The sequence below is a fragment of the Leiobunum rupestre genome, chromosome 6, assembly GCF_980474605.1.
Source record: "Leiobunum rupestre chromosome 6, qqLeiRupe1.1.hap1, whole genome shotgun sequence".
In the NCBI taxonomy this organism is placed as follows: Eukaryota; Metazoa; Arthropoda; class Arachnida; order Opiliones; family Sclerosomatidae; genus Leiobunum; species Leiobunum rupestre.
The window spans coordinates 2,747,495-2,756,710 of record NC_143389.1 but is presented as its reverse complement, the minus strand read 5'-3'; the positions used below and the strand labels follow the sequence as shown (position 1 = coordinate 2,756,710).

The window sequence follows — 9,216 nt, the reverse complement described above, 5'->3', positions numbered from 1 at the left end:
AAGGCGGAGAGAACGGTACTGGTTGCCAGCAGGTAGACAATTGGCTAGAACAGTCGTGAAAAAAAAAGGTTAGTGAAAAGTAAGTGACCTTCCAACAGCTTCCCTACCAAAAGACAGAATAGAACGGACACCGCCATTTTCCTTTATTGGCGTGGGTTTATGTTGTCGGCTATACATCAGAGATAGAAGTATAAAAGACAAAAGGTATATGTTCATTTGACGACAAGCGCTATTAACATCTTTCTCGATTTAGAGTTGATTTCATCATTAACTACTGAAGAATGTTTTGTTAGCCTTCCGTCGTGTAGTGGCTAGGAGGGGGTTACCGAGCGTAAACTAAAGTGATAACAGTAAGACATTTAACCGGGAAGAGGCAGATCAAAAGGCCATTTGGAAGAGTTTAGATCGAAATCAGTTAATCTAATTCTTCTCATCCCACAAAATAACGTGGAAATACATCGTTGAAAGTTCAGCCTGGTGCGGAGGGTGTTGGGATAGGTTAGTTAAATCAACAAAAATTGTCTTGAAAAAAAAATACAGGCACGTCGTCTCTCAAGTTCGTTGAAAACTGTATTAGCCGAAGCAGAATTAATTAATAACCCTCGCCCCTTAACATATAGCTACAATGATCTAAATGAGCCATTACCGCTATCAACGGCTGAATTTCTGAAAGGCAGAAGATTAACTTCAATGCCCCCCATCAGAGTAAAAGATGTAAATGTACCCAAGTCAAGAGCGGATGTACTGATAAGAATAAAACACAGAGAAAATGAAAGGGATATAGTGTGGTATCGGTTTCAGCATGAATACTTGCGGGCGCTCAGTTCAGCTCATTACAGGAATAATCCGAAGAAAATTGTAATATTAAACAGAGGATGTTGTTATGATTAAAGATAAAATAACTTCCACAACAAATGTGGAAATAAGATTTAGTTGTGGACGAAATTATCGGTCGTGGAAGTTATATCAGAGCTCGCATGGTAAAAACGGCAAATGGGACAATAATTAAGCATTCTCTTAAACAATTATGTAATCTGGAAATAACAGATAACGCGTTCACTTAGGATGGTACTCTTCAAGTTAGTTCACGTTAGCTTTAAAAACTTCTCTATTGTATAATTAAAATATAAAATTGTAACCTATATTTTTTGTATTAAATAAAATTTTATAGAAACCCAGTTGCTTCCACTCCATTCCTTCGAAGAATTGAATGAGTCACTGTAAAAGGGACGAGTTGGGAGGGATATATAATTGATAGGCCTCCGTCTTTTGAGGGAGCCGCACTTGTCGTCCTAAAAGCTTCCCGAGACGGCGCCGCCCACCTGCAGTTTCGGTGCTCGCGAACGACTCCTGGAGGGAACTTGGCTCAGATTTACCAATAGGCCTTTCTATAAAGTCATTACGCTTGCCGAACTTGTTATTATATATCGCTTTCGTCACGAGATACGTAGGAGCTTAGATCTTTATAAAAAGGGTGGTCACTCGTCGAATTTTCTCTTCGTGTAATGTGGGAGAGTTACTATTTTAGGGGTTACTGATGTTTTACTGAATCGTTAGGCTAAGAATATTATATTTACTATTTTAAAGAATTTATCTTTAATTATTGTGTAAAAAATATGTTTTTTTTTTAGTTGAAAGGCTGAATAGGCAATGGAAAACGTGGAGGCAGCAAAAAAGTAAGTCTAAATAATCATCGAAAACTATGTTAATGTTATATAACCTAACATATTTTTAAATAGATGGAGTTTAAAAAATGCTACTACCCAAAGGAAACTGGACAAAACAACTAAATGTTATTCCCGGAATATTCAATGAAAAATCAATTACTAGTCATCACAAAGATTCTCAAGCTAAAAAACATTGGACGTTAGGATATCGGATGTTCAAGGTGAGTAAGGTGTCGGTAGTCATGCTACGTTGTGGGCCAAAAACATCTACAATCTCAAACATTTATGTGAAAAGCAAAGTGGAGGGCTATTTTACTCTTTCATATAAGTATGATGCCGCAATTATCATAAACAAAAAGTCAGCAGTTGTAGAATCAGCCTGGTGTGGGTGTAAGGCGGGTGCAGGAGGAGTTTGCAAGCACGTTGGTGTGGTACCTTTTAGATTGTAAGCGAGCTGGAAAGATATTTATACCAGATGATACTGCTTGTACAGAAAAACCTCGAGCGTGGTCTGCACCAACAACACAAAAGAAAATATCTAAAGCCCTTTTTTCGGAACTACAGTTTGTAAAACATATGCCGGAGAAATGTAGTGAAAAATTAAAACAACGAACGTCCCTGAATTATAGTAGCCTAGAAAATATCAATACACCAGATGATAATGTAGAAATGCAAAAAACGAATAAAAGCTCTATCCGAGAGAATGGTATCTGGAAATAGAAGGTCAATGCTAGTTCTTATTCAAGAAGAGAATAACTTCTTTCCACAAAAATATCCTCAACTTGCAGTTAACGAAGAAGTTCCTACCACAAGTTCCTCAAAAGATGATTCTACAACAGCCACTCCAATAAATCAAATACCTCTCCCATTAGGAGTTTTAGAACTAAATGAAAACCTCAAAGTTGAAGCTTCGGGGAAATTTAAAAATTTATTTGGCTGCATCAATAATGCTTGAAATTGAGACACGTGAGCAATAAAATTGTTTGTTGTGGACTAATGAAAGAAAAGCCCGAATAACTGCCTCCCAGTTCAGTTTGATATGCAAAATGCGAAAAGAAGTGAATGATATATTTTTCAAATAAATTTTCAAAGCAACTGATATATCAAAAAATATATACGTTCAAGAGGGCTTAAAAAATGAAGAGCTTGCTAACACTAAATACAAAAACCTTAAAGGCAACTTATTCACTTTTGCTTCGGGATTTTGCGTTAATCCAACTGCCCATGTTTGGAGCTTCACCAGACCGCTTGGTTTACCAGGAAAATGAAGGGTGTGACTTACTCGAAATAAAAACATTAGCGAAATTCAAAGAGAAATACATAAGCATAGCGTCCAGTGACGCGCCTGATACATCTAAAAAAGAAGACCAATGTTACTTTATAGAAAGGCCTATTCTCAACTAGAGAGTCGCTAAAAAAGCGTATCTCCTTAAATAAAAGGTAAAATTAAAACAAGTCTCAATTTATTTAAACTAGAATAGCATGTTTCAGTCCGTGCTGCAGCGCGGATTAGCGCTGAAATAAGCTAAGATATCGACGTCTACGTTATTTTCACGATAATCTCCTTGAATTAATCCATTAACATCCCTGTTAATCTAAATCGATGTACTATGCGTAAGTGTTAAACGAGGATGACCATGCCGAAAAATTGCCGCTGCTAAGCGCGCATTTCTCCCATTTTCATAAAATAACCGAACCATTTATCCCTTATCTCGAATAGTATACATAACTTTTTATTTCTAAAGAAAAAATTAACTTTGTGGTTACAAAAATAAACTTCGAATGAATATGAGGCTTAGCGTAAAATAAAATGACATTTGAAATGTTGTTGTCAAGACGACCACCATAATGAGTTTGTCTAGCAATTTCGATTAATGTGCGTTTTCTTTCAATTTTCATTTTAACGACCTTTGTGATTTTTAAAAACACTTTCTCGACTTCAAGATCATTGGACCTACAATGTGACGTGGAACACTTTTCTATTTGGAACCAACTTTCTAACACTTACGGTTCTCGCGTTAGTTTTTGGATGACATTGAAGACATGATTCAACTAAAGACCCTCATTCCTGATGGGGATGTGTAGCAAATTTCAGTACTCTAACACGAGTATCTTTAGAGTTATCAGCTCCCGAACCTCGCTTTCGACCCGTTATCAACTTAACGACATTCTTGTTCTTCATCTATTATTTCTCGGCTTCCTAGTGGTCAAATGCGATCAGGTTAAAGCTATTGGTACTTACAAAGTCACGTGGAACACCTTTCTAATTGGAAACAACTTTCTAACACTTACAGATTTTGAGATATTCGCTCTGGTTCATTTTAAGTGGACACCCTGTATATATATAGACGAGGACGACTCGAAGAAGTACAAAAGTGACGGAGAAGAAGGCGACTATGAAGACAAGGACGACTCGAAGGTAAGTGCGGTAATATATATATATATATCGTCCTAGTCTTCATTGTCGTCCTACAACACATATATATATATAAATATAAAAAGAGTGAAGCTTCGGATTGTCGTCTTTTCAAAATTTCACTCTCTTAGACCTTCGCTTCTAAACATTTTCCTGCCATGCAAAGATCTTAATTAATTTGTGACAGTCTACTCTTACAAGATCTTCTCTACTACCAAATCTAAAAAAAATCTACACATCGATTTCTATCCTTCACACTGGCCGAATGGTTCTGTGCATAATTCTTCTAATAAATTGAAAGAAAAATATTTAGGGACTTCATCTTCGTTTATGCCTTCTTCGCATCTCCTTGCATCCAATTCCATCGATTACTGTTACATATTTTTCATCGCTTCAATTAATAAATTTCTTAAACAAACACAATGTATATACTCGTTTTAATATGTCCTTAATAAACTTCACCGACGACTTCGGGTGGGTTCCCTCCTGTGCTTTGCCTCTCCTGTCCCTTCGTGGGGTTGGGTTTGGCTTGGTTCTTCTTCCTGGTTGTTTCTGCCGGCCTATCCGTTGGCTGCGTTTTCGCTTACCCTTCCTATTCTTAGTTTTCTTTGGCAAATCTACCTTCTATTAAACACCCCCGGTATGTATTCAATTTACAATGGTATACAAATTAAGATAACGAATGCTCGTCGTAAGAGATGAAATTAATGATCTTCCTAGTCGTTGCCGTCTCTAGGTTGATGCGGAGATCTGGAAGGCCAGTTCCTCCAGAGTCTACCAAAAGGGTCATCGTCGTTCGCTTGATAGCTTCGGGCTTCCCCTGCTAGACAAAGTCAAAGACGAACTTGGTCATCTCGTCTACAGTCCTTAGACTAAATTTTACCATGGGGACTGCGTAGTCTCATTTTGGCATGGCCAGTTGTTTGACTAGTCGGGCACGTGCTTTAAAGGATATCTGGCGGTTTTGCCAGGGACCGAAAGCTGCGAAGAATTTTTGTTTAAAAACGTTTTCGTTTGACGCGTGGATACCTGTTTTGCAGAAGAAAACCTCAAGTATCTTGATGGGGTCCATGGTAAGTATGATCGGTAAGAGGTAGGTCTTTATAATTGAGTAACCTTGGTTTTTTGCGGGTTAATTCTACTTCCCGAGACGGAGCAGTAGGCATTTACCTACGACAGGGTTTCTTAGATAGAGACCCTGTCGGCTTAAGTGGCGTTGACATCATCTGCGCGGGCTTAATATTAAATCTCTATTGAGTTTCCAGGTGGCGTGATTACCTTGATGGCGTCCAAGGCTAGACAGAACAGAAGGGGTGATAGCTGGCATCCCTGTCGCACACCTTTGTGTTTGGATATTTTGTCGTATACAAACAACCATTAATAAGGAGATAACTAGAGTTATCCTGGTAAATTGTTTGAACGGCTGCAATGAATTTTGGCCCAAAGCCGAACCTCGCCAGAGACTGGAATAGGAACTGGTGATTTAGATGGTCAAATGCTTGGTTGAAGTCCAGCGACAGTAGTTGAGCGCTGACGGATATATGGTTGATGTCTGTTATGATATCTCGTAGAAGCACAACATGAAAATCAGCTGGTCAACTTGATTTCAACAAACCGAAAGCTTTTTTTGCGCTTATCAATAGCATAAGAATAAGTCGCTTTAAAGTCTCCCATCTTGAAGATGACTCTGGGAAAGTTATTCAGGGACCCTAAAGACATAGCAAATCTACTCAATGATCATATTGCAAGGGTTGCGTGTATTGTTCCACCCTCTGCCCAAGGAGCCCTCGTCTTTCCACTTTTGCTTGCACGCCTGATGATGTTTTTAAGCAGCTAATCAATTTGGATTGTTCCAAATCTGCAGGTCCCGATGACATTCACCCGTATCTCTTAAACACTTGCCATCTCCCTCTGAATTTATTATTTAATCAGAGTTTTTCTTCTGGCGGTGTACCTTAGACTTGGAAAATAGCTAAAGTTTCTTTAATTTATAAGAAAGGGAAGCGTACCAATAAGGCCAATTATACACCTATTAGCCTAACTAGCCAAGTCTGCAAAGTTTGTGAGCGCATTGTTAAGTCATTATTGGACCGATTTTTCAATGAAGTGGAGTTCTTTCACCCGTCCCATTATGGGTTTCTGCACGGACGGTCTTGCAGCTTTAATCTTCTTAACGTGACCTCCGATTGGATTAACTGGTTGGACTCTGGTTCACCTGTTGATGTTTTATACCTCAACCTTGCGAAAGCCTTTGATACGATACCATTCGCTGGCCTTGCGGAAGTGACTTGTCGTTCTGGTATTATTGATCAGGCGTCTGACTGGCTTGTTAGATTTTTTACTGATCGATACCAATGTGTTTTTTTAAGGGCATTTTCTCAAAGAGTAAAGAGTTTCGTAGCTGAGTTCCCCAAGGCTCTCTTCTGGGCCCTTTACAATTTAATATATTTATAAACAGTTTGCCTAAAGTCATTCGTTACGAAATTATCCTACTTTTTGCTGAGGATTTGAAGCTTTATATGGCTATTACGAAAGATATAGATTGTGCCCGCCTACAAGCTGACTTTAACGCGGTACTTAATTTGACTACTGGCCATGGTATGCATTTCAATATCTCTAAATGCGAAGTCCTTCATCTTGGCTCCAAAAACCCAAACATTTCATATACGATTCATAGTTGCGCAATACCTTCTGTAACTAAAGTGAGAGATCTGGGCGTAATAGTTGATGACAAACTTAAGTATCAAAGCGATTCTGCAAAAGTTGTTGCTCGTGTGAACTCTATTACCGATCTTGTACGCCGAAATTTTTGCTTTTATAGTGAAGCCTTTATGAAAACTATTTACACTTCCTTGATTCTACCGATCATAGGCTAGAGCTCCGTTATCTGGTCCCCTTCGCTTATCACTCCAATGCCACTCATTAAAAGACGCATAATCGGTTAGCCAAACTAATGCGCAACTTGCAAAAAATTTTCCCCACCAGCGCGATGCCAGCTTAAAACTGATCACCACCGTGTCAAAGATTTGTTTTTTTTTACAACACATTTATCATGGGAGGATTGACTCAACTTTAAAACATTTATTTGTGCCTTCGTCTGTCACATTAACACGAGGGCATCATGCAAAATTGCGTAAACCCATTGTGAAATCGTCTGTCAAGCAACAACATTGTTCTGTGCGTGTGATAAATGACTGGAACAATCTTCCTTCCGATCTAATTGATTTCAGATCTTCAAGAGCATTACGTGGATAAAAAACTTACCTTCTTGTGTAACTTAACTCATCTACTTTTTTCCCCTCTCCTTTGTGATTATAATAATGTCAACGGAAACGAGTCTGCCAGATAGATCCAGCCGAATAACTTTAACATTGTCGGCAAGACGATTATTAACACAGGACCATTGTACCCCCCGAACGCTCCGACCCCTCGCAAAAAATGGGTTTATACATAAAAAAATTCTGATTAAAAATTTGCCAGTTATCACGTCTCATTAAATGCGTTTCTTGCAAAAACAACTACATAGAAATCTGTTGAGTATAATATGGATGTGACATTGTTTTACTTGGTAATGTTTCTTAAACCGTTGACATTCAAAGTTGCTATCCGGAAAAGAACGGTTATTAAAAGCTTTAAAAAGAAATTCGTTGTACACTGGTTTCGAGAAAAAAATTCTAGTGGCACTCGCTAGAAGGACTGCTTCGTTTGAAAGACTTCGTATTGATCTCGTCCAAGCAACTTTCAAGGTTGCGCTTGTTGTGAGGAATCGGTGATGAACGTCCGGAGGGAGACGTATCATGGACCAGTTTGGTAGCAAAAGTCATAATCGGAGAAAAGGGGACCCTTCCATATTGTTCATTTTCATTAAGTTCTACAAAGCTGTGGCTTACTACCTGGGAATGATTGACCTTGAATGCGAACACCCTCAGTGGGGAGTCTAGCATCCACTCCTTGGGTATCCATAATGGAGTATGGGACTGAAAGGGGGAAAATCAAGCATGGACGCGCCCAGGATATTCCGCAAAAACGTGTCTAGCTTGGTAAACAAAAAATAAAAAACTGGAAATTAAAAAAGCTAGAAAATGCCAGTTAATTATTGGATACGAAAATTATTGTCAAAAATATGTCAAAATGAAATCCTTCCGAATCATCAAAATTAACTATTCGCCAATGAAGATTTTTCCCCTTATGACGTCAGAGGAGCAATATATAAATGCTGTGTTGGGTAGTGCGCAATTATAAGAGCGTTTAATTTTTGAAAAAAAAAGAGAGAAGTGGGCAGATCCCGGATGTACTGCAATACCAGGTCGACCCGTGGCGGAGGTAGATCAAGCTCCGACCTCTCCGCCGCCGTCCAAAAATAAGTTTAATATCTTGGGCCCCGATGGGGCCCGTATCAGATATTAAGCTGATTAGAACAGATACTTTTAATTGTTTATTAATAGATTCGTTGTTTTTACATATCTTTATACACATTTCATTTACTTGTTCGCGTGTAATTTTTAATTAATTTTACGGCGATGAGAACACCGTATTAATTTTTTATCTAAGAAATAATATACAAATATTTGCAATAACTACATGAAGAGTGAAAAGTCAATAAAATTTTAAACGAAGTAGGGCGTATAATTAAAAGTATTTGCTAAAAGAGGAGGCGAAGCGATCGAGAGGCAGCGTCGACAATAGGACTAGTTGCGTCACACCAGTGACGTTTTATTTCGTCTTCCTTGACGCGGACATGGTCGAGTTGTGCTTGCCGTAGCGGATGCGGCGTAGTATGACGTCGGCGCAATCCTTTCGTATCTCAAAAACTAAGGAGTTGTGTGATTTCCAGAGTTGGAATTTGGCTTCTGAGAAGATGATGGCGCAAACGTAAAGGCAGGTAAGGGATACGGGAAGTTATGTATGGTATAGAACTGTAGACCAGGAAACGAATTTGGCTTTGAAAAAGAGACGGACGTGGTTACAGATTAATTTACTTGGCTCGCATTAGTAGAATAGATGGACTGGGGTTTCTGTTTCTGGACATCTGGTATGGCACGCCAAACCGGACAAAATTCTTACTTCACACTGTTGAATACTTTTCTACTATATCTCATACTTTTGTCTCACAACCTAGCATATTTTACGCAA

General features: G+C 38.7%; 1 pseudogene; it reads right to left on the bottom strand.

The window, feature by feature from the left end:
* Nucleotides 1-8,352: 8,352 nt before the first annotated feature.
* LOC149937905 (U2 spliceosomal RNA) lies at nucleotides 8,353-8,530 on the bottom strand (annotated as a pseudogene).
* Nucleotides 8,531-9,216: the final 686 nt, after the last annotated feature.